We start from the raw sequence: 26,697 nt of genomic DNA on the forward strand, positions 1-26,697 counted from the left end.
GCACTCCGGTCGAAATGGAGGCCAGGGTTTGCACGGGGGCACTAGACCCACGAGCACACAGTGGAATAGCCAATCAGGACAGGATGGGAGGGCCTGGGAGGCAGGAGGAGGGAGGGGAACCAGGAAGAAGGAGCAGGGGATCAGGGGAGGCACACAGGGCCTGGAAGCCCTTTACGGCAGATTTTTCTAGCAGTATGGGGTCGCTCAGGGGGCCTCACTCACCTGCAGCACTCCGGTCGAAAATGGAGGCCAGGGTTTGCACGGGGGAACTAGACCCACGAGCACACAGTGGAATAGCCAATCAGGACAGGATGGGAGGGCTTGGGAGGCGGGAGGAGGGAGGGAAACCAGGAAGAAGGAGCAGGGGATCAGGGGAGGCACACAGGGATTGGAAGCCCTTTTTGGCAGATTTTCTAGCAGTATGGGTCGTTCAGGGGGCCTCACTCACCTGCAGCACCCCGGTCAAAAATGGAGGCCAGGGTTTGCACGGGGGCACTAGACCCACGAGCGCACAGTGGAATAGCCAATCAGGAAAGGATTAGAGAACCTGGGAGGCGGGAGGAGGGAGGGGAACCAGGAAGAAGGAGCAGGGGATCAGGGGAGGCACACGGGGCCTGGAAGCCCTTTTCGGCAGATTTTTCTAGCAGTATGGGGTCGCTCAGGGGGCCTCACTCACCTGCAGCACTCCGGTCGAAAATGGAGGCCAGGGTTTGCACGGGGGCACTAGACCCACGAGCACACAGTGGAATACCCAATCAGGACAGGATGGGAGGGCCTGGGAGGCGGGAGGAGGGAGGGGAACCAGGAAGAAGGAGCAGGGGATCAGGGGAGGCACACGGGGCCTGGAAGACCTTTTCGGCAGATTTTTCTAGCAGTATGGGGTCGCTCAGGGGGCCTCACTCACTTGCAGCACTCACCTGTGTGAGCTGCTCCAGCTGCTGTTCTGCCCTAACATTTCGGGAAGCCCCAAGTTCAAGCAGACTCTGCCTGAGGTGATGGAGTTCTACCCTCAGGGCTTCCCTGTAGCCCTGGGACTCTATTGATATGGATTCACGCAGAGTCTCCCCATGTCTTCCCTGTGTGATTGGCAAATGGAGTCTGTTGCCTGCTGTTGTTGCTCCATCTGCCTTTCAGGGGGGATAATGGAAGTGTCCACCCTCTCCATTGCCTGAGCCATCATTTCTACTGATGCTGCCTGTTGGGTTGCCATACTGTACATAGAGTTTTCCCATACAGTATTGCCTGGTGGCGCACGGCCACCGCGTCGAGGGGCACCACACCTGTTTGGGGCAAGGCGATCTGCACCTTGCTGTGCTGGCACTGCCTGAGGCTGCAGGACTGCATTCCCCCTCTGATCTGCTGGCCCAGGAACAGGATCAGATGCTGTAGAGTGTGACCCTGCATCCATAACCGCCAAAGGCGGACCTACCAACACTGACATCCCCATAGAGGGTTCTACCCCTGGTCCAGGTGGGTTGGACAGAACAGAATCCCTGCCAGAAACACTTACCTGCAACTGCACATAAGTCTCATCATCTGACTCAGCACCTGAATAGAGGTCTGGGGAGGTGCACCCAGAGGCACCCCTGGACAGTATGGTCTGCAGTAACATTGGGTTTTCACCCACCACACCATGTCCCCCACTGGTGCCCGGTCGTGCCTGAGATTCCTCCTGGGTCTGCACCATCTCCTCAACCTCAACAGCACCAAGGGCGTCATCACCTGCAAAAACATGAAAGACAACAAATGGAAACAGGCATGATCACCATAGCACACAGATAGGCCGTGACAAGCCAGAGATCCAGTACATGAATTACACATGTCCCACATGACTATAACCCTGCCATGCATGCACTGTCAAAGAGTTGGAAGTGGAGTCAAAAAGGCAGACACTGGAGAGAGCAAGATGGATATGCAACACATCTGCAGCATGTTGGGTAGCACTGGCATCACACATCAGGCTGTGAGTGGCATGTCCAATACACATACATGACACATGCCACCACACAGATGTCATATACCATAGCCACGGTAAATGACACAACTACAGCAATATGTCAGTGAATGAGTACTGTCACACATCCATGTCACATCGACATGATACGAAGATTAATGCTGAATAGTGTTGCAAAATATGCATGTGCCACACACTGAAACACATCCAGTGTCCAATAACACAGTCATTGTGGGCTGATCAAGGGTTGGTTACTTTAACATTACAGGAAACACCTGTCATCTTCCACATGCAAACAGGCCGTAATAAAAAATGTCTGCAGCCCAATAGTCCATCGGCCTGAATGGTGTAATCATTAACATAACCAGGTAAAGGTAGTGGCCCAGTGTGGGCTGTGAACAATGACCGAAGCATATCACATATGTTGCAATAGGGCAGAATAATGTGTACTAAAAATGGGAGAGTGGAAACAATCAGCCTGAATGAACACTTACAAAATCTGACCAATGTAGTTGCAAGATGACAGTTCAAGGTAAAGTGCACTAATCTGGGCGTAATTGGCAACTGTGGGCAGAAGGGATACAGTCATACCCAAATCCAAGGCACGTTAATGTATGGGAGGAAGCAAATGGGTGACCCATAACACTCAGGAGTACACACCCTCACCTGCTACTCAATCAGAACCCGTCACCCAAACAACATACACATGGATTACCCACACACGCATGGGCACTCACCGGACAATGCCACGTAATCAGGTAGTTCTCCCACACCTTGGATCTGTTCCTCTGTGATGAAGGTCCCAGTAACAGACTCATGTTCAGTGAGTTTGTTGTCCTCTTGTGGAGACCCACCGCCAGTCAGCAGAGTAGCGGCATGATTTGAGGCCAGCTTGTTCTTTGCTCTCCGTTTCAGGTCATTTCACCGCTTGTAGCAATCATCAGCTGTGTGCCTCACAAATCCAAGGGCACTTATGCGGTCCGCGATGGTCTGGCAGTGTGCCCTACGTTGACCAGGTGTGGTCTTGCACCTTGCAGTCACCAACATTTCGTGGCTATGTGCCGACACATAGGTCACAAGTGTATCAAGTTCTGGGTCATTAAAGCTAGGCTTCCTTGATGTGCCGGAGTGTCTAGCCGTGTCTGGGGTCTCAGCCTGTTGTGCCAGAGGACCCTTCTTCCTCTTTTTCAAAGGTGGAGCGGAGCCTGAGTGGCTTACGCTGCTCTGGTTAGTAGGGGCAGAAGCACCGGTGGACTGGGTAGTAGGAGTGTGCGAATGCACAATGACCATAGGCCTTGGTAAAGGCATTGGCAGAAGTGTGATGTTGGCAGGGGGAACGTCAGTTTGATGGACCTCGACAGACACTGTCCTGGCAGGGAGACTCAGAGCTGGGGTGGATGGAGCTGCAGCTGCCCCTGCAGCCTCCCCACCCTGCCTACTTGGGGCAGCAGATGACATAGCTGCCCCAGATCCATGTGGCTTGGTGACACCAACTTGCACCGCCACACGTGGCCTAAACTTGCTGACCTGGAAGTCAGCCTGGGAGTCATCCTGTGTCAGGTCAGGTGCCACAATGGGCTGCTCCAACAAGGGCTGAGCTGGGATGGTGTCAGCCACGTTTCCCTCAAGCATGGGGGGTCATGGGTGTCCCTGATTGGTCCTCCACACATGGGGGTCTAGGGGCACCTAGAAGGTCAGGCACCTTTGCCTCCCTTACCGCTTGGTCGCCTCCCAACCATGGCACTGAAGTTGCTGTGTGTATGGGAGGAGCAGTAAACTATTGTCCTGGGCAATTGGGGTGAAAGGGGTAGGGTACTAGATGGAATTCGTACCCTAGTGCTCTAACAAGCTGTCTGTGACCCCTGGGGGAAGATGATGGGTCACGCAACGCACAGACAGCCCAAAATCAAAAAATAAAGTGCAGGCAACCCCTTGTAGACCACGTGCGTGAAAAAATTAACCCGCACTACGCTGTGGCACCCAGAAACACAAAAATAAGCGTACGCATAATACACGCAGCCTTCAATGACCTATGAAGGTGTACGCAACACACTGGTCAAGCACAGTTGGTAAATACGTGCGCGACTCATGTCTGCCTGGAAAAAGAATGTGAAAAAGATGCGCGTGTGCGCGTTGGCAACACCCCCACCAAAAGAAGAATTGTCTGAGGAGACAGGACAAAAGAAGAAGTGAACACTGTTTGAGGAAACAGACCCAAAAAGAATAAAGAACACTGTCAGAGGTAACAGGGAGTATGAGCTTGAAACGCTGTGAAGTAATTGCGTGTGAACCAACAAGAAGTACAGAATTCACCCACTCGTTCTCCACGAAAAGCACTTACAAGGGAATGGGGTCCTACATGTACCTTTTAAAGCGCCCCACACGTACAGTGTCACTTACGCGTGTACGCGCTAAGGCCCTTTCCTCCAATCACATGAGCTGACACTCGGACGTGCAGTTTTTGGACGTGTACGATGAACATACACCCGTATTGATGGAAACGCCCGCGTGCGTCACGGCACTTACGCGCGTAGGCCCTTTCCTCGGATTACATGCATCCACATGCAGACGTGCAGTTTTTCCATGCACGCTGCCACGTCACGAGGGAAACGCCCGCGCAAGTCACGTCACAGAAGCGCTTACGCGCTAAGGGCCTTTGGTCCAATGAAACCGTGTACGTGTGCTGACGCGCTTACGCACAAAGGGCCTTTCCTTGAATTACATGCTGACGTGCAAGATTTTCAGGTGCCAAATCACTCCGTATCAAGCTGGCCAGGCAACAACACATGGAAGACCACCCTCCTGCCCAGAAGGCCGAATTACTGCCCCCCATAGACACGAGCACGCTCTCACCTGCCATCTGCTGCTGCCTGACTGCCTGCTGCCCATGTGCCCTGCTATTTGCTGCCTGCACGTCAGCCAGGGGTGCAGTTGCTGTGACCACCCCTGCTGGAACCGAAGACCCCCGACTGGGATACCATCGCTCCACAGATCAGCCCCAGGACCCAGTTGCCCACCCACTCCTGCCTCTGGGGTTGCCATGTCAGGCACAACACCATCTGGCACCACTGGCAACCCCCAGCCAGAGAGGCAGAGGGCCATAAGCTTCAGTGCCAGGGAAGTTGGTGTCCTGGTGGAGCAAGTCCTGGGGCAGAATGATGCCCTCTTTGGAAGTTTGCCGCCGACAATGAAAGACGGACCAGGATCTGGATGGACATCGTGACTGCCATCAACGCGGAGGGGGTGGCAGTCCACAACTTACACCATGTCAAGAAGCGCTGGGAGGACTTCAGGTCCAGGACCCTCAACAAGGCCCGGCGCCTCTTGAAGGCAGCGGATGCCAAGGGGCGACAGGGCCACCTGTCCGACCACCAGATGAGGGTCCTGGAACACATCTGCCCAGCGCTCCACATCCAGGTCCTTGAGAGGCAGACCCGTCTGGAGTCGAGCGGTAAGTGTACATGCATACTGATTGGACGCTGTGCTTGTGGTGGTGTGCCAGTAGTGTGCAGGTTGCACATGTGTTTTCATAGGGCAATGTAGGGATGTGTATGAACAGGGGCATGAGGCTGCCACATGTGAGTCCTCTTAGGTGTGAGACACATCAATGGTGTATGTGTTGGTTAGCATGCTGTGCAAATGCAGGTGTGGTAGCACACATGTTTGAATTTCTGTGTATGTACATTGGCATGGTTGTGATGTCACACATGGATGGTGGTTCCTGCTGCATGTATCGGCACTGTGTACATGTGCATGTGTGTATTTGACAAGTGTGCAACTGTGATGCAACATGGATGCACGTGACACTGATATGTAGAAGGCTGAATGCCAGATGTGACATGTATGGCGATCGCATCACTGCGACAGTTGGAGGAGATGTAGACATGCATGTAAGTGTGGTGGTGTGTGTGCGTGTCTAGTGCACTCTCTGTGTTTCATGTGATGTCAGGCTCACCTTCCGCTGTTCATGCTGTTGTACGTGTATGGATGTTGCTGCCTGGTGCAATATTGCTGTGGAAATGCTCATGTGTGTGAGTTGAAAAGACATGTGTGTCGTGGAGTGTGATGCCATGTCTGAAGTTTGACATTACCACTCATGTGCAACTGTCATGTGTGTATCAGTACATTGTACAGTGCCCTGATGTCTGTGTTTTTATCTCTCCCTGTCTGCAGCGTCAACTGATGAAGAGGGCGGAGAGGTTGCTGTGGAGCACAGTGGCAGGGATCGCACCACCAGCCGGAGACGCAACAGGGTCCAACTGAGGAAGATGGCACAGAGTCATCCAGGTTGGTGGGGGGTTTGGTGGAGGAGGAGGCCGCGGCAAGGACACACACAGGGTCTGGAGGTCAGGATTCCACTGCTGCTAGTGATGCAGTGCAGGGGCAGGGACATGAGGCAGCACAGGCCGCCGCGGAGGTGCCTGTGTGTAATCCTGTCCCTGATCCTGTCACTGCATCATCTGGCACCAGCAGGGATGCCTATGTCCAGACCCGTTTTCAGGGAGGGGATGAGCGCAGAACAACTGGCCTTCCTCTCCCTGCAGACGTGGCTATCCGGGACCGTGTTGAGCCTATCATAAGTGGGATAGTGTTGCGTCAACGGGCCATGCGAGGTGACCTGCAGTCTTTTCGTGGAGAGACTGCACGTCATCTCGCATGCAACTTTGACCACATTGACCTACTGGGACGGGTCACCGGTGCTGGATTCCTCCGTGTGCTGGACCTTTTGCGACCCCCTCCTCACCTGAACCCCCTACATGCCAGTCGTCCTCCATGCCATCTTCCCACCCATGTGTCACCTGGGTACCCTGTGGAGCTTCCCCTGACCCAGCGGCCAGGCTGGTGGAGGACACATCCCTGCCACAGTCGGGAGTTGGACGTCCAGCAGGGGTGGCGACCACAACAACTGCACCCCAGCCGGAGGAGGACGTGCAGGCAGCAAGAGCCAGGGCGCAGGCACAGGCACGGCACAGCAGCAGCAACATGGTGGAGCAATGATGGCTCAGGGCTTTCAACATCGGAGGGGCAGGCATCGGCCATAGGGCAGGAGGACCCCGGATTTCAAGTGTCTTCCGTGTGGCAGTGGTTGGCCACGCCATAGATGCGGAGAGGCAGCGGGCGGAAGAGGCAAGGCTCACAATGGTCAGGGCAGAGAACTCCATGCGGAGGGCCCTGAGGCGGGCCGAGTGCCTTGAGGCAATTCACAGGGAGTTGGAGGTGAACATGTCGTCGTCCCTGCGAACCCTGAGGGCCATGGAAGAGGACCACCTCCAGGACATTGAGCGGGAGTTCGATAATGCCCTGGCCCGGACCATCAATAAATGAGCCATCGGACTAGCCCGCTGCCATTGTAAATAGTTAGATAGTGTTAGGTTTCCTTTCTGGTTTTGTTTATTTTGGGGCGATTGGACAATACACCACGTTTTTGTATGTAGTTCTTTATTGGGTAGTCTTTTTTGTAGGTATCATTTCATGTGTTGGGCTCATGGACCCTGGATTGGTGATTTGTATATAGTTGAACAGTGGATTTTCTTTTTTTTCTTTTCATTTCACCATGGAGCAATGGATTTCGCTTATTTTTTTTCCCTTGGATTTGCTTTGTTGGACTGAGACTTTGGACACATTTTCATTTGGATTTCTTTGGATTCTGATTTCATATTTTTGATTATTTTCTGGACATGCTGCGTTTTATTTCTTCTTCACATTATTGTGTGTTTTCTTTTCATTACATTCATTTTGGATTCAATACATTTTTGTTTCGTACTTCGGTGTGTGGTATTCTCCCATTGATTTCATGCATGTCATGATGTGGGTTTTCACATTCACTTGCACCCATTGTGTGTGTGTGACGGACATGTGTTCATATACATACTTGCCATTTGGGTTTTATCATGTAATGGGCATTTCTATGTGGGTGGATGCAATACTTGGTTGGGTCTTTGGGCTAGGGTGGCATGGGGTGTGATGTGGCTGGCCATTAGGCCCATGATTTAGGATCGTTATGACATAGGGGCAGGGGGAAATGAGTGGGACACGAGTGGGGGCCTGCTGGCAGGTGCCCCTGACTGCTGGAGGGTGGGGGTGCAGTGGGACATGAGTGGGGGCCTGCTGGCAGGTGCCCCTGACTGCCCAGGGGGTGGGGGTGCTGGGGGACATGTGTGGGACGTGAGTGGGAGCCTGCCGGCAGGTGACCCTGACTGCTGGGGGGTGGGGGTGCTGGGGACATGAGTGGGGGCCTGCTGGCAGGTGACCCTGACTGCTGGAGGGTGGGGGTGCTGGGGGACATGTGTGGGACATGAGTGGGGGCCTGCTGGCAGGTGACCCTGACTGCTGGGGGGAGTGGGGGTGCCGGGGGACATGTGTGGGACATGACTGGGGGCGTGCTGGCAGGTGACCCTAACTGCTGGGGGTTGGGGGTGCTGGAGGACATGTGTGGGACATGAGTGGGGGCCTGCTGGCAGGTGACCCTGACTGCCGGGGGTGGGGGTGCTGGGGGACATGAGTGGGGGCCTGCTGGCAGGTGCCCCTGACTGCTGGGGGTTGGGGTGCTGGGGGACATGCGTGGGACATGAGTGGGGACCTGCTGGCAGGTGACCTGCTGGCGGTTGGGGGTGCTGGGGGACATGAGTGGGGGCTTGCTGGCAGGTGCCCCTGACTGCTGGGGGGTGGGGGTGCTGGGGGACATGTGTGGGACATGAGTGGGGGCCTGCTGGCAGGTGACCCTGACTGCCGGGGGTGGGGGTGCTGGGGGACATGAGTGGGGGCTTGCTGGCAGGTGCCCCTGACTGCTGGGGGGTGGGGGTGCTGGGGGACATGTGTGGGACATGAGTGGGGGCCTGCTGGGAGGTGCCCCTGACTGCTGGGGGGTGGGGGTGCTGGGGGACATGAGTTGGTGATCAGTAGTGCAAGGTGACATGTGGCTTGGCTGGGGGGCATGCCCATGGTGGATGGGCTGCCTGCGGGACATGACCAGGGGTGCAGGGTGGTCCCCTGTGGTGTGGGCTGCCTGCAGGGGCCGTGGAGGGTGTAGAGGGAACACCTGGGAGGACCCACACTGCCAATTCACGGGTAGGACTCCCCACGCACCCCTGAAATTCACATACCCTGCTCTGACAGCAAAATCGCGTGTGAAGTTCCCGCGCACCCCCCAAATTACAAGTACCCCACTCAAACAGGGCCAATCGCGTGTGAAACTTCCCACGCACCCCCGAATTACTCGTACCCCACTCGCATTGGGCCTATCGCGTGTGAAACTTCCCGCACACCCCAGGAATACACGTACCCCACTCGCACAGGGCCTATCGCGTGTGAACCTTCCCGCGCACCCCAGGAATACACGTACCCCACTCGCACAGGGCCAATCGCGTGTGAAACTTCCCACGCACCCCCGAATTACACATACCCCGCTCTGATCGCGTGTGAAACTTCCAGCGCACTACAAGAATACACGCACCACACTTGCACAGGGCCTATCGCGTGTGAAACTTCCCACGCACCCCAGGAATACATGTACCCCACTTGCACAGGGCCTATCGCGTGTGAAACTTCCCACGCACCCCAGGAATACACGTACCCCACTCGCACAGGGCCAATCGTGTATGGAACTTCCTACGCACCACCGATTTACACGTACCCCACTCGGATTGCGTGTGAAACCTCCCGCGCACCCCAGCAATATACACGAACCCCACTCGCACAGGGCCTATCGCATGTGAAGCTTCCCGCGCACCTCAGGAATAGATGTACCCCACTCGCACAGGGCCTAACACATGTGAAACTTCCCACGCACCCCAGGAATACACGTACCCCACTCGCATAGGGCCTATCGCATGTGAAACTTCCCGCGCCCCCCGAATTACACGTACCCCGCTCCGATCGTGTGTGAAACTTCCTGTGCAGCCCAGGAATACACGTACCCCACTCGCACAGGGCCTATCATTTGTGAAACTTCCCGCGCTCCCCCGAATTACACGTACCCCACTCGCATAGGGCCTATCGTGTGTGAAACTTCCCGCGCACCACAGGAATACACGTACCCCACTCGCACAGGGCCTATCGCGTGTGAAACTTCCCGTGCACCCCAGGAATACACGTATCCCACTCGCACAGGGCCAATCGCATGTGAAACTTCCCGCGCACCCGGGAATTACACATACCCCGCTCTGATCACGTGTGAAACTTCCCGCGCACCCCAGGAATACACGTACCCCACTCGCACAGGTCCTATCACGTGTGAAACTTCCCGCGCACCCATGGAATACATGTACCCCACTCGCACAGGGCCTTTCGCGTGTGAAACTTCCCGTGCACCCCATGAATACATGTACCCCACTCACACAGGGCCAATTGTGTGTGGAACTTCCCGCACACCCCCGATTTACACGTACCCGACTCGGATCACGTGTGAAACCTCCCGCACACCCCAGGAATATACACGCACCCCACTCACACAGGGCCTATCGCATATGAAACTTCCCACGCACCCCAGGAATACATGTACCCCACTCGCACAGGGCCTATCACATGTGAAACTTCCCGCGCACCCCAGATATACACGTACCCCACTCGCACAGGGCCTATCACGTGTGAAACTTCCAGCGCACCCCAGGAATACACGTACCCCACTCGCACAAGGCCAATCGCGTGTGAAACTTCCCGCACCCCCCGAATTACACGTACCCCGCTCCGATTGCGTGTGAAACATCCCGCGCAGCCCAGGAATACACGCACCCCACTCGCACAGGGCCTATCAAGTGTGAAACTTCCCGCGCACCCCAGGAATACACGTACCCCACTCGCACAGGGCCTATCGCATGTGAAACTTCCCGCGCACCCCAGGAATACACGTACCCCACTTGCGCATGGCCTATCGCATGTGAAACTTCCCGTGCACCCCAGGAATACACGTACCCCACTCACACAGGGCCAATCGCGTGTGGAACTTCCCGTGCACCCCTGATTTATACGTACCCCTCTACGATCGCGTGTGAAACCTCCCGTGCACCAAAGGAATACACGCACCCCTCTCGCACAGGGCCTATCGCGTGTGAAACTTCCCACGCACCCCAGGAATACACGTACCCCACTCGCACAGGGCCTATCACGTGTGAACTTCCTGCACACCCCAGGAATACACCTACCCCATTCGCACAGGGCCTATCGCGTGTGAAACTTCCTGTGCACCCCAGGAATACACGTTCCCCACTCACACAGGGCCAATCGCGTGTGCAACTTCCCACGCACCCCTGATTTACACGTACCCCGCTCCGATCGCATGTGAAACCTCCCGCGCACCCCAGGAATACATGTACCCCACTTGCACAGGGCCAATCGCATGTGAAACTTCCCTCGTACCCCAAATTACACGTACCCCGCCCCAATTGCGTGTGAAACTTCCCGCGCACCCCAGGAATACACGCACCCCATTCGCACATGGCCTATCGTGTGTGAAACTTCCTGCGCACCCCAGGAATACACCTACCCACTCGCACTGGGCCTATCGCGTGTGAAACTTCCCAGCCACCCCAGAAATACACGTACCCCACTCGCACAGGGCCTATCTTGTGTGGAACTTCCCGCGCACCCCCGATTTACACGTACCCTGCTCCGATCATGTGTGAAACCTCCCGTGCACCCCAGGAATACACGTACCCCACTCGCACAGGGCCAATTGTGTGTGGAACTTCCCGCGCACCACCAATTTACACGTACCCCGCTCCAATCGCGTGTGAAACTTCCCACGTACCCCAGGAATACATGTACCCCTTTCGCACAGGGCCTATCGCGTGTGAGACTTCCCGCGAACCCCAGTAATACATGTTCCCCACTTGCCATGTGCTGTGTGGTGGCCCTGTATACTGGTACAGGGTTAACGCATCCCTTTGCGCTGGATTGGGTATTTTGATGTCTTTTCCTTCCACGAGGGGCGTTCTTGGGGGCGTAACTGGCGCTGCTGCAGGGTCGCTGTGCCACTGTGCGCCATGGCCGGTTTTGGTAGCTAAAATCCATGAATACGCTGTGCACGGAAATGGATTTTAGTGCACGCGGCTGGTGCAGAGATTCGCACGCGCACACTGTGCACCAGCCATGTGGGCCACTTGTGCGCTGTATTCTATGAATTACCCCCTTAATAAAATTGGTGAACAGTTAAAAATGGTTGCTTACTGGACATTTTTAGAATATACACTAAGGAAAATGGGATTTGCCCTATTTTTATTCAGGCAGTTATAAAACGTCAGGGACGTATCGGCAAGGATACAAATTAATGAACTAATATCAAGATCCTTTCCATTATCAAAAGATACCAGGCAAGGATGCCCATTATCACCCTTACTATTTATTTTAGCACTAGAACCATTGGCAGCCTACATAAAAAAAATGCAATGAAATAAAAGGGATCTAAATAGGAGTTACTGAACTTGAGCCAACAACCTTGAGCCAATTTATACCTCCTCATATAATCAAACTTGGCTGGGGCACGTTTCTAATTCTAAAGATTTCACCTGCGCCCAATCACGACTTTGTCTGGTGCACGTTACAAATGGACAAAATCAAAATCTAAGCTGGTTTGGAGAAAATATTAACAGTGTGTTTAAACTGTAGAGTAATGCTAAAGAGAAACCTTGATGTGGAACAAGGTTTAGTTAATGGAGCACTTGGTACAGTTGTTGGCTTCCCGATGTACCCACGTGACAACAGCATTCAGTTTGTCAATATTCACTTTGGCAAACTTTCTGAAGTTAAAAGGATAGCAAGTTCAACAGCCTGATTCCTTCTTTTCAAAGACATATATGTAGGCAGAAAACAGTTTCCTTTGTCTCTAGCATACGCAGTCACCATACATATATCGCAAGGTCTAACCCTAGATCAAGAATTCATTGACATTGGCATCACAATCTTTAAAGAAGGCATGAATTATGTAGCACTGTCATGCCTACGTTGAAGGACTAATTCTAGTCAATTTTGATGCAAAGAAAGTCAAAGCTGACATTCCTTGCATCGTAGAGTAAAACATCTCAAAATGTGCCATGTTCCTCAAAAAGGCGAACTTTATAAAAGAAAACTAGACTGAACACAACGTATACATGATCTCCCAACAGTACCACCAAAGAAATTGAAAACAGCTGGTACTCCATCAATTACCACAACCACAGAAGTATGTACTGAATAGGCAAATGCATACCCAACCAAAATGGCCTACGTCCATGCACCCAAGAGTCTAGGCCCTGGCCGCAACCACCGCAGCATAATATAGCCATGCATGCAAACATCTACCCACTTACCACAACCCACACACATAACAAAGCTACCTGAGTCCTTATCCACCTCATTTGACATATTATTACAGTACTTCCAGCCAGTAGACACACTCTTGAATGCATGACCTCTGCACCCAAGACTCTACTAACTGCCCACAACCAATACAGCACAATACAGTAAACTGCCCAAGAACCTGCTCAGTGCCCACAACCCAAACACATAAGGCATCCACCTGAGGCCCTGTCCACTTCTGTACACATTGTACTCAATTACATGCAATCAGTCAGCACACTCTTGAGTCCAGTAAGCCAACTGCCTCAGGCCCAGTCCACTTTTCTCCACATACCATTACAGTACTTCAACTAGTGAGCACACTCTTGCACTCTTTAGTGCATCACCTACAGTCATGCACCCAAGATTCTAGTAGCTGGTCACAATCAACACAGCATATCACATACATGCACCCAACAATCTGTACACTGACCACAACCCACACACATAAACCAGCCTCCTGAAGCCCTGTCTACTTCTATACACATAGAATTCCAGTACATGCAACCAGTCAGCACACTCTTGAGTCCAATAACCGAGCCATCTGAGTCCCTGTCCACTTTTCTACACATACCTTTACAGTACTTCAACCAGTGGGCACATTCTTGGACTCTTGAGTGCATCGCCCCCGGCCATGCACCCAAAGCTATACTAGCTGGCCACAATTACCTCCCAATGCATACAGAATCATACACCACAGAATCTCGACACACTCCAACAAACCACCTGACACAAATTATGTCCAGTTTTGTACACATACAATTAAACTACTTACTGCCAGTGGACAGACTCTTCTGTACATGGCCTCCAGCCATACGCCCAAGAGTCTAGTAGATGGTCCCAATCACCACAACATAATACATCTATGCACCCATCAATCTATACACTGCCACAACCCACACACATAAGTCAACCACCTGAGGCCCTTTCCACTTCTGTACTCAAAGTATTCCAGTAAGTACATCCAGTCAGCAAACTCTTGGATCCAATAAGTCAGCCGCCTGCAGCCCTGTACACTTTTTTTTCCACGTACTATTACAGTACTTCAACCAGTAGGCAGACTCTTGGGTGAATGGACTGCGGCCATGCACCCAAGAGTCTTCTAGCTGGCCACAAACACCACAACATAATACAGCCTATACAAACATCCCCATGTCATCTACATTCCACTACCCTACCCTAGTGAAGGCTGCTTGAAGTCACCACATAATCTACTCACCTGAGGACCTACCCACGAAGTGCTGCAGTGTACTTACAACCATTCACATACCATTCCCCTACCCTACACCGCCTGCAGCCCTGTACACTTCTCTACACATACTATTACAGTATTTCAACCAGTGGGCAGACTCTTGGGTGCATGGACCCTGGCCAGGCACCCAAGACTGTATTAGCTGGCCACAAACACCACCGTATATATAATACAGCCTATACAAACATCCTCATATCATCTACATTCTGCTCTCTACCCTAATGAATCCTGCCTGCAGTTACCAGATAAACTGCTCGCCTGTGGACTTACCCATGAACGGCCGCGTTGGCCACGGACACCACAAACACATCACACTCTTCTTCCACCTAAACAAGTATATCATATGACCCATCATTCACTCCCCACCCTCTCCAGCACCTTTTCACAACACCAGATGCTCCAAAACATGTTTTGCAGCCCTGTTCGCCGCTGCGCCATCCGCAAATATCCGCAGATACAACATGGCGGGCGTTTCGGAAAAATACAATGCTCTTCACGTTTCCGTCTAGCCAATCAGCGGGCACGTCATATGTCTGCGGACATCACACCACCATCCGGGCCAATCAGAGTCATGTCCGCGGAGTGGACAGGCAATTGGGTAAGCAGAGCAGAGCCAGATATCACAAATTCTTTTGCCTGTTTTTAAAAAAATTACTTAATGGATTTTCACTGAATTTACAAAAGCATGCTTTCGGGACCAAACTGCTGCTCCTGCCGCAAATCTGGTGAAAATCCGTCCAGTGGTTTGACCTGTAGGCATGAGCAAAGTTCTTTTCTATTCAGTCTATGGTAAAAAAAATATTGGGACACCCCCTATAACTTTGCCCCCATTGATGAAACCTCACTAAACTTGCGAAAAAAAAAAAATCAGAACAGCCAAATACTATTTTTTACAAGGTTTGGTGAGGATACGTCCAGATGAAGCAAAGTTATAAGCCTTCCAAAAAGTGTTCTTCATATTAGATGAGCAACTTAACCATAACTACACGGCCACTACGACAGGCTGTGTGATATATATATATATATACGTGTTAAACGGACATTATGGTTAAATTGCACTACTAAAAAACTGTGAAATTCAGTAAAAAAACTTGGACGTTATGGTTCCAAGTAAAATTGAAAAACCCCTGAAATTCGCCAGTTATGGTAAGATAAGCAACCATAACTCGCGCCACCACCGTGGATTGTTAAGACTAACACCCAGGACATCAAAGATGACATCACAAATGTCACTGATGACATCTTCGAGACTACAGTCAAGGAGCATGAGAAGGTCTGGCCACTACCTAAATAAGGTCCACCCTACATCTTCCTCTCTCCACCCGCCCTTTCTTATCCCCGTGGTTGGTGACCCTTCCTTACCCTCCTTCCCCTTCCTCTCCTAGTGTGTTGTGTGTAAAAAAACAAAATAAATATAAAACAACAACAATCCCAAAAAAAGCTCTTTTCAGAGCCGCCTTTCACAGTTTAAAAATAGAAGTGGTAAATAAATGGAGCAGGGCCCTGTGCATTTTGTAGAAGTCCGCGGACAATTCGCGGATATCTAAAATTTTGGGATGCTGCCCTATCATAACCATTGCACTTTTCTCTAGGAGGAAGTAGTGGCTCTGAAAAGAGCCTTTGTGTTTGAAAAACTTGAAATGGTCAACACCTACTGCAAAATGGATGGCTATAATTCTAAAAAAGATAGCAATGCATTGTGTACATTTCTTAGAAAAATCTGATAGTCAGCATAACTCCGTCTCTGTGAAAAATGTATGTGCTATGAAACATAATATTTTCATTGTGAAAAGAGGACATGCCAACATCTCTTAGAAAGGCACAAACAGTCTTATTTGTATTATGTATTTTTGTATTTTGTATGACATTGTGCCTTTCTTTCTCCATTTGTGCACCAAATGGAGAAGAATGTAGCCACATTTGTCTCTGCACAATACGAACAAAAAATATTTGGGAATTTGGAAACATGTCCATGACCTTCCCAAATCCTTCTTTCATTGCAAATTGCAATGAAATTCCAGACACATGTATTAAACTGTTCCCTCCACAATTATGTCTGGATGATGCTCTGTCTTCAAACTAACACAGAGAGGTACCAAGTCCAGCCACTTCATTCCACGCAATCCATGCAAGTGCACTTCCACATGAGGGAATCCATGATCTGAAGCTACTCCACAGCGTTCTGCATGCACCTCCAACCAATGTATCCATGAGTCTCCCAAAATCCATATAGTCTGTTTTCTGAAACACACATCCATAGCTATCGGTTCTTCTCTCAGGAACAAGACTTTCTGACAAACTCTCTCCCTACACAACACACCCAGTAAACTTTACTGACCAATCCCTTGCTTTGCTCATTCTCATTTGCTTGCCTCTCCAACCCAAAATCCCTGTATGTAATACACAGTGTCCGCGGACTACTGCTATGTCTGCGGACATATTGAAAATCGAAGCGTGGTGCATTTAAATTTAAATAGTGTGCCTCATTTCCTCTTTTAGGTTGGCACTGAAAAGAGCCATTGTTTTATTTTTATGCGGATGCTAGACAGACACCTGTTATTTTCTATGTTCTTTTCTTTTTTTTTCTTACTTTATCCTAAAATCTTCACATTACCTTCTCCAAAGCAACCCTTACATTCCAGAACAGCATGGCATTTCCCATAAAAGATAAAGAAATGCCATAATCTTTAAAATAATCAGCATTACTGGAATCAATATTCTCATTATTACAGAAGAACATACCAGCTCTAAGCATGAAAGCACACATGCCACGGTTGATTGTACACCTAGCAATGTTTTGCTGAGGACAAAAGATAGAGCTATTGTCCCATATTGCCCTAGGTATTAATCCAGAAAAAATTACTTTGGCATTTGGAAGGATGTTCATTACTGCTTGAACCAAGTGTTCAAAATCTGCCAACAAAGTAGGGTCACTGACATAGCCCAAATGGAAAGCACCATAATGCAAAACTACCACATGGGGACTGTTCCTCCTGCCATTTTCTACACAAACTTGTACAATTTCCTGTACATTGTAATCAGACACAGTGCTCCACAAGACCACCACTCCTTTAACATCACAATTGTTTGCCACATGCCTACATTGAGCATACTGATGTAAACCATGCACAAACATATCACCAAGCACCAACACTCTGACTTTCGCCACCTCTGCCATCTTCACTACACACGGTATCTTTCAACACAAATCCACAACCTCAACACCTGATTGGCTGATCCCTACAGTCCCCTTTGCATGCTGGGTTTGCAGGAAAACCCCGGATGTGGCACGCCCTGTCCGCGGACAGCCGCAGTGTCCGCTGAGCGCGTAACTCTTGGACAGCCCTTCTACCCTTTCTACTTCACTTTCTGTGCCATTCCCTCATTGGATACAGCTAAGCAGTCACAAAACCATCCACCAATCACATGCAAGACCTCTACATCTAACTCCATCATCGGAGTTAAGCACTTCAAATGTACTGTTGATCACTCAGGGTGCAAGTCTCATATCATTGGAAAGCACCTACTACAAAAACTACTGTACAAGTCTCCAAGATTTCTACTTGCAGTGGCATGCATATCCACATGCATGAATACAAACTACATGCATGCATATTTTCTGCACAGTACATGTACAACTCTTTTGAATGCATATAAACAGAGTAACTTCCACTTAACCTGTATAACCTATAAAATTAACTTACTGTCATTTTTCCCATCTGCTAAAATCAACTGTCACTTCCAAACCTGTCTGCTATCTGTTTTCTTTACACACATAGCTATCTAAAAAATTATAATATTAAAAGATGGGAGAAATAACAGTATAATTGTAGAAAAAACACTTAATAGTTTATTATAAAATTACACACAGCCAGGATAAGGTCATGCATCTTCATACATTCACACAGATAGACACCATCATTGAAAAACTCCCAGCTGAAATAACACCATTGCCTGTAAATCACATCCTTCTGCTTTATTACCCATACCTTCTCAAATGCATACATTCCATGCTTTTCTATACACGTACTGCCATTTATCTTATAAAAATTGCAAAATAAGTATATAATTATTTCTTCTATCTCCTAACATTCAATAACACAGCCTTAACAAACCAAGTGAGTTTCATACACTTAGTATTCTACTCATTTGCAAAGCATGTTGAACTAACACATTTTAAGTAAAATATAAAGCCTGCACATAGTCAAAGAAAACTGCATTTACATACATTCACATACTATGTTCAGTTATCAAACAAGAATACTACTACAAAAACATGAAAATCAACATCTACATTAACATCAGTGCTATAAATAGACAAAATTACTAACTTCTTTCTTTTACAATTGCAGTGAAGACCACTCTCCTGAAAAGCATCTGATGTACAACCAACAACTCAGAAGAAACCTGCTCATTCCAAACAAAAAAAGTAAGTACAATAATACCATAATATTGTTAATGTTACTCAAACACACTGTGAGGTTGATTCATGTAATTTGTGTGCCGAAAAAAAGAGATTTGTTTGTTTTTCTGCCCACAAATCCCTATTTGGTAAACAAGGATTAGCAGGGAGAATGGTGCACAAATCCCTGTTTTTCGGTGCACAAATGACATAACTTAGCCCCTAGAAAATTAGTATTACAGAACAAAAAACAGTTTTAATTCTATACCATTAGATCTAATATTAGTGCTTCTCCTCACCACTAGCTTATATTGTACTGTCAACCGAACCCCAGTATAGTAATACACAAATACAAGAATAGCCTTCCCAACTACTTGTAACTGCCCAATGCACAATCACACACCACCACATACATCCTTACCATCATACTCAGACACTCATGCACACAGCACACATACATTGCAGAATAGCCCAAAACATACCTTCCTTTTTTTCAACAGACCCCAAAGAATGCCTACCAAGAAGCAAGTCCGTACAAAGCAAAGTAGAGCAAATTAAAATAAAAGTGTCAAAAGTAAGTATCCTTCTCTAGCAATTTGTAGAAAAAGTTCAAACCAAAGATCTAATAGAGTCATTAAGCAAAATAAAATAATCTTTCAATACAAAAACGTTCCCTCCTCTTTCAAAATGTAAAACGAAACAGAAAGTGATTAACAAGAATTCAGCTACCACTACTGCAAATCCTGCTCCTATAAATCTTGATGTAGTGTCAAGTAACCATACCATTAAAAGTATTTTAGAAAAAAGGTTCTGCCACAGAGTCCTTCAGAATCTTAAAAAAACAGGGGACAAATCATGAACCAACCCTTAAAACCTACCGTAGAAGATTAATCTTAGAAGTTTTGATAGACAGTGCAATCCTTCTCAAAAGGAAGTTATTTATTTTAGTATTAAACAGAATGAAACCACTAACAAAACTAACTACTAAATTGCAAAAAAGACTTCTCAATAAACGTAATGTCAACAAAAATGAATTCTTAAATATCTGTGGAGGTGAATGGAGTTACACCACGAGCACAGAACCATATTTCAATGAAGAAGCATACAAACAAAGGCAAACAAACACAGTTTCCATATATAGCAGTGGCCAAGGGTATGAAAACCTTAATGATACCATAATGCAACAAGAAATGCTGCTTGCAAAAATGTCCACAGAAAATTCAGTATCACCTCTCCATTCGACTGAACCAGAAAATCCAGTAAACAAATGGCCGTGCACGTCAATGTGTAACAATGCCAAAAAATCTTTCAAATCTTTACGCCAGTTCCTCAATCAGTATGTGAAAGGCAAAGACAAAATCCAAATGAAACTACTACATATGGATACCTGTCCAGTGCGCAAACACACAGGACTACAAGGACATTCATTAGCCTGCATTTCTGGACCTATTTGCAAAAGCACCTTCCATCATAATGATATCAACACATCATTCAACTATAAGAAATCTAGTCTATAAACTGTACTATGCTAAAAGTCCTGCTTTAGCACTAGCCAATTTAAATAACAATCTTCTACATGGTACAACGAAAGACCTACTCAAAGAAATAGAGCATATCATAGAAAATAATTTGGAAGTGAAAGCCACTTACAAAATGCAATAGATTTACAAAAGACTAGCAACAGTTGTACAGATGGCAACCTTCTACTACACACATACCCTCCTGGGCAGCCCCCTGCCCGGAAGCCCCCACGGCTAAGGGCCCCTCAGGAAAAGGGCGGCTCCTTCGGTGTCTGCAGGTGTCCGGCGGGGACGCCAGGCACCTGCCCCCTCCCTTTGACCCCCTTGCTCACCCTTCCCTCCGCTTACGAGCTGTAAACATCTGCTGTTCCACTTGCAAATTCCGCCTGCCTTATTACCGCACTGTGAAATCTAGGCTTTTCTCTCCCTCTCTAGGATTCTCATTTTTTTGGGCAGCGCTTAATTAATTATTACGGTACCACCTACATAATTTCATATCGTGTTCTGCAACTTGTAGTAAACTAGGGCTTTTTCTCCCCTCGCAGGATTCTCAAACTTAGGTGGCCTCTCCATTGGTTACCTAACATGCATTACTGTATGCACTGTTGTTCTAAATTTTGGTAAACTAGGGCTTTTTCTCCCCTCGCAGGATTCTCAAACTTAGGTGGCCTCTCCATTGGTTACCTAACATGCATTACTGTATGCACTGTTGCTCTAAATTGTGGTAAACTAGGGCTTTTTCTCCCCTTGCAAGATTCTCAATCTTAGGTGGCCTCTCCATTGGTTACCTAACACGCATTACTGTATGCACTGTTGCTCTAAATTGTGGTAAACTAGGGCTTTTTCTCCCCTCGCAGGATTCTCCATCTTAGGTGGCTCCTCCACTGGTTACCTAATACTCATTTCTGTGTGTACTGTTGCTCTGAAGGTGGTAAAACTTGGGCTTGTCGCTCACTCCCTGTCTGCTTGCTCTCATCTGTTTCCTCCCCCCTCTCTCCTATTCCATGGTGCTCTCTATCTCACCTATCTTCTCTAACTGCTTCTCCATTGACTATCCTGCTCTCCTCACTAAATCTGGTAGGAAAAAGTTTAAAAAGGACTTCCTAGGCTCCAACCCAGGCCTCCCTATCGCTGACACCTACACCAGTGCCTCTTCCAAGGAAACTCTCACTGACATCCTCTTTTTCGTGCCTTCCCCTGACCTATGGACCCTTCATATGGTCTCTGTGCTCGCTCCTTTCTCCTCTTCTCCCATTAATGGTGGCACCCGCTGGTATGTCCTCTTGGCCTCCTTCCACTCCTCTAAGGCCATCATTAATGTCTACACTAATGGGACCGTCTTGGTCCAAGGCCCTCAGGCCAACCTTCTGTCACGGCTCGCTCCCTTCTCTCCCGTTCCTGCCACTTGGGGGCATGTTTTGGGGTTTATTCCCTACTGGACATTTCCTCCGAACCTTATGCTACAGTGTTCTGATGAATTGGGAGCGCTAAAACCTTATTTTCTAAGTTACTTCCCTTCCGGATCCATTCCAGGTTTTTGGCAGCCAGCATGCTACTTTAATCAAATGACTATGCTTCCCAGAATGCCTGGCTCACTGCTTCACCGCCTCCCTTGCAGGACAAGGTTGGGTGGAGGATAGGCAACACCTGTGCCTGCAGGTGCAGCAGGCGGCACACCTGAGGGGTGTGCTCATTAAGCAGCTTTAAAAGCCTCAGTTTGCTTCAGTCCAGCGCTGATCATTGTTGCAGTGTTCCTGTTGTGACTGGTCCCTTGTTCCTTGTTCCTAGCTTTTGTGCCTAGTTCCTAGTTCCTGTTTCTTGTTCCTCTGGCCTGGATTTCAGATTTATGTGCTTAATTGATTTCTGCTTTCTGGATTTCCCTTTCTGTCTTCCTCTGTCTGCAGGCAGCCTTTCTCTGTGCTTTACCCTTTGATGCTGCCCAATTTGCCTGTGTTATCTGTTTCTTTGTTGCTGTTCTTTGCTACTTAAAAACTTGATGCTTTAGTCTTTCCCTTTATAGATTTAGCTTCCTGCCTTAAGGTTTCCTTTTGTGATATCATTTTCCCTGCTCCTGATCCTTACTTTCTATTGGGATCCATTCCATGTTTTCCATCGCACTTCTGCATTTATTTCCCATTGATTATTAGGTGTGGGTGTTATTGTAACTAGTCCCAGTGTGAATGCCCTTTTGTTTTCCTCACTATTTTATAATCACTATTCCTACTTTCCCCTTGACTAGGGTCTTATGTATTTAGTTTCCTCCACCCATTGCTGTTATAGCCTTCAGGGTCCCTGTTTGATCAACTGGGTTCGTGAGTTTACTGACATTCAAGTGGTCTTTCCGGTCCTCGTGAGTACTGTTTCTAAATTCCTTATTCAGTATCATCCAGAGTGTCAGCTCACAGATCCTGTCCTTGCTTGCCCTCTACGTGGGCTTAGCGCTGTCAGTATCTCTAATAGCATAGTGGGTAAGGAGTTTGCCGACTTTCCTTTCAGTCATAAGGAGGTTCTAAGTGCTTACCCCACATCCCTTTTCATATATTGGTATTATTGTTTCACTCTATTTGTACTCCTGGGTTTTAGTATACACAAGTCTTGGGTATTGTATGCACATATTTAGATTCAAAGTTGTACACTGTGCGATTCTGTGCACATTGCCTTCTTCCTTTCTTAACACCTTCACCTCTTTGATAGACGCTTCCCATGCCTCATCAACTTCCTGTCCTCTTCTGCTGTCCCCCCTCCTCTTTCCTCAGCTACCTTGCCTCCACCCTCCCTCCCTACCCCCTCTTGTGCTCCTTCACCTCCGCTGGGCATACCTCTGATCTGTACCCCTTTCCCGAAGTCCTTCAAGGCTGGCAACCTTCTCCACATTGCCACTCTAAACTCTCACTCTGCTGTCAAACATTCCTCTGACATCTGTCACCTTCTTGAAAAACTGGACCTTGACGTCCTCGGTCTCACTGAGACATGGTTCACGGACAGCTATGTCACCAGCTTTGACACACTCCTACCTGACGGCTACAAGATCCTCTCCGTTCCCAGGCCCAACTGTGCTCAGGGGGTGTGGCCCTTATCTTTCCTGAGTGGATTCCTGCCACTGTCACTCCTACGCAGAATTACTCCTCTTTTGAATGCCTTGCCTGCCGACTCTCTCTCTCTCTCCTAGCCATTCCCTTACAGTGGCTACTATCTATCGGCCACCTGGCCAAATTTCCTCCTTCCTCTCCAAGTGGGCGGACCTCTCCTCCTCACTCCTGTCCTCAACCACTCAACTCCTCTTTCTTGGCGATTTCAACATCCACCTGGATGCCTCCTGTCCCCCCTCTGGACTTTTTCGCGACCTCTGCGACTCTCTCTCACTCTCTATTCTCCCTTCTGGGCCGACTCATTCTGCAGGACACACTCTTGATGCTCTGATCTCTTCTGACCTTCCCCTCTCTGTCCCTCTCTCCACTCCTCTCTCCTGGAGTGATCCCTTTCTTCTATCCTGCCACCTCACCTTCCCTACTCCACAGGAAAAGCCACCCTCATCACTGCTACCCTCCTTCTCGGTCATCCGACCCATGAAGCACATGTCAGTTGAGGCTTTCGTTGCCACCTTTTCACCCCCCAACCCCCCTTTGGATGACTCCCACCCTGGCACAGCTCTCTCCACTCTTCACTCTGCTATATCTGATACTCTTGATATCCTTTCCCCTGTCATGAGAATCCACCTGAAGCCAAAGCCAAATGTCACTCCTGGTATGACTCGGATCTCGTCACCCTTAAACGCAAGTGCAGAGTGGCAGAGAGGAAATGGCGTGCTTCTTGTGAATCCTCTGACAAACTGGCCTGCCGCCTACTCCAAAGGCAATATCAGCTCTCCGTTCTCACCAAGAAGAGAGCCCTTATCCAAGCCCGCATCTCTGCAGCATCTAACAATTCGGCCGAACTCTTTAAAATCTACAAGGAGTTGGCCAACCCTGCTGCAGTCTCTACCGCTCCTGTCCCCTCCCAGGCCCTCTGCACGGCACTGGCCACTCACTTCATTTCTAAAACTCAGGACATCCTGTCCTCACTCTCCTCTTATCACCTCCCCCCCTCTATTCCCTGCTCTTCCTCTGGCCCTTACGCAGCCACCCCTCCTCCCCCCTTCGCTGCCTCCCCCCCTTTTTCTGCTGACAAGGTTTCGAGACAAGTCCGATCTATGAAAGTCTCGTCAAAACAGGTCCACCCATGCTCATCCAAAACTATCAAGGACCACATTGACTCCCTAGCTCCTGCCCTTGCTGACTTCTGCAACCACTCCTTCGCCTCTGGAGTCTTCCCATCCCCCCTCAAGCACTCCCTTGTGCACCCCCTTCTGAAGAAACCCTCTTCTGACCCCTCCTGCCTGGCTAACTATCGCCCAATCTCTATCACTCCCTTCTTGGGCAAGCTCCTGGAGAAGCTGGCCATCTCCCAGCTTAATCTCCATGCTGAATCTGTTGGTAGTCTTCACAACCATCAGTCTGGTTTCAGAGCTGCCAGAAGCACGGAAACTGCTCTCCTGAACATCCGTGAGGACCTGCTCTCGAACCTTGGCTCTAACACTCCATGTGTTCTCAATTTGCTTGATCTCTCTTCTGCCTTTGATACTGTCAATCATACCATCCTGCTCAACCGTCTCTGTGATAACCTGGGGATCACTGGTCAGGCTCTGGCATGGCTGACCTCTTTCCATTCCAATCAACCCTCCCAGGTCCAACTGGCTTCCTTCCTCTCTCACATCTTTTTCTCTACCCGTGGTGTCCCCCAGGGATCTAACCTCTCTCCCTGGCTGTTCAAACAGTACCTGGCACTTCTTGCCCGCCGCATTGCCGCTCTCTGTCCCTACTTCCAGTGCTATGCGGATGATACTCAGCTCATTTTCAGGCTACCCTCGGCCTCCTCTTCTCCTTCCCTCATCTCTGACTGTCTTTCTGCTATCCAGGAATGGTGTGCCGCCAATGACCTCTGCCTTAATGCCAGTAAGACTGAGATCTAACTCTTCAGCACACCCGCTCCCTCCTTCCCTGCAGCTCTCTGGCCGACCTCTCTTGGCCCTCTTCCTGCTCCTACCTGCAAGACAAAAAACCTTTGGGTCATCTTCGACTCCACACTCTCCTTCTCGCCTCACATATCTGACATCTCTAAGAAGTCACACTACCAGCTACACTTCCTCAGAGGTATCCTTCCTTTCCTCTCCTTCCCCCAGAAGCTCGCTGTCTCTAGAGCCCTGGTTCTCTCGAAGCTGGACTACTGTAACAGCCTCTATCTAAATCTGCCTGCTTCTACTCTCCGCCCTTTGCAACTCATCCAGAACAGGACTGCAAGACTTGTGCTTGGCCTGAAGCCCAGGGACCGTATCTCTCCAGCTACACTGGCTCCCAGTGGTCTCGAGGATTAAGTTCAAAACCCTCTGCATTGTCCACAAGGCCTTCTGGGGCCTTGGGCCAAAATACCTTCAACTCGCTCTTCCTAAATATCTTCCTTCTCGAGCCCTTTACTCATCCGCCTCCAACTCCTTCAGGGTCAGCCGCTTCTCTAAGCAACAGGTTGGGGGTAGATCTCTCTCCGCAGCAGGGGCATCCGTCTGGAACAGCCTTCCTGCCTCCATGAAACTTGAGGAGAACCACCTCCGGTTCCGGAAGCACCTCAAAACCTTCCTCTTTGCCTCCGCTTTCTCTCCCCCTCTCCCCTGCTAAAATTACTGAAACTGCACTGAATCTGCAAGTGGGCCACTCACTGAAATTCGGTCCTTGGCCCAGCCACTCTCCCCTGCACTGCCTCCCTGGCAACCCTTGCACTGTGGGACTGTCTCTGTATCCCTACAGCCCCCCTTCCCAGCACTTGTATGCACTTACCTTGCACTTGCCACCAGCTGACCCTTATTTATTATTTATTTTGTTATACTACTAACCCTGTACTGCACTTCCCCTCTCCCTCTCCCCCTTGCACTTTCCCCTCCCCTTTTCCCTTGCACTTGCGTGATCTGAATGACACCTGGCCTAGTAGGATCGTTGTCTGTCTCCCTTTGCCCCCGCCTCGTCGCGCCTTGAAACACTTGTGTATAGGCGCGTTATAAATGCCATATCATATCATATCATATCATATCATACAAAAAAGAAATACTAACATTTAAAAGTACATCTGCTGAAGTACCAAACCATGTCTGTGTGTGTTGCTGCAGAACTTTTTATAAACGTAACACAAAAACTGTAGACGTAACATACAAAATAGAAGACTATGAAGATTC

This window comes from Ambystoma mexicanum, chromosome 3q, assembly GCF_040938575.1.
Source record: "Ambystoma mexicanum isolate Mex_15411 chromosome 3q, UKY_AmexF1_1, whole genome shotgun sequence".
NCBI lineage: Eukaryota > Metazoa > Chordata > Amphibia > Caudata > Ambystomatidae > Ambystoma > Ambystoma mexicanum.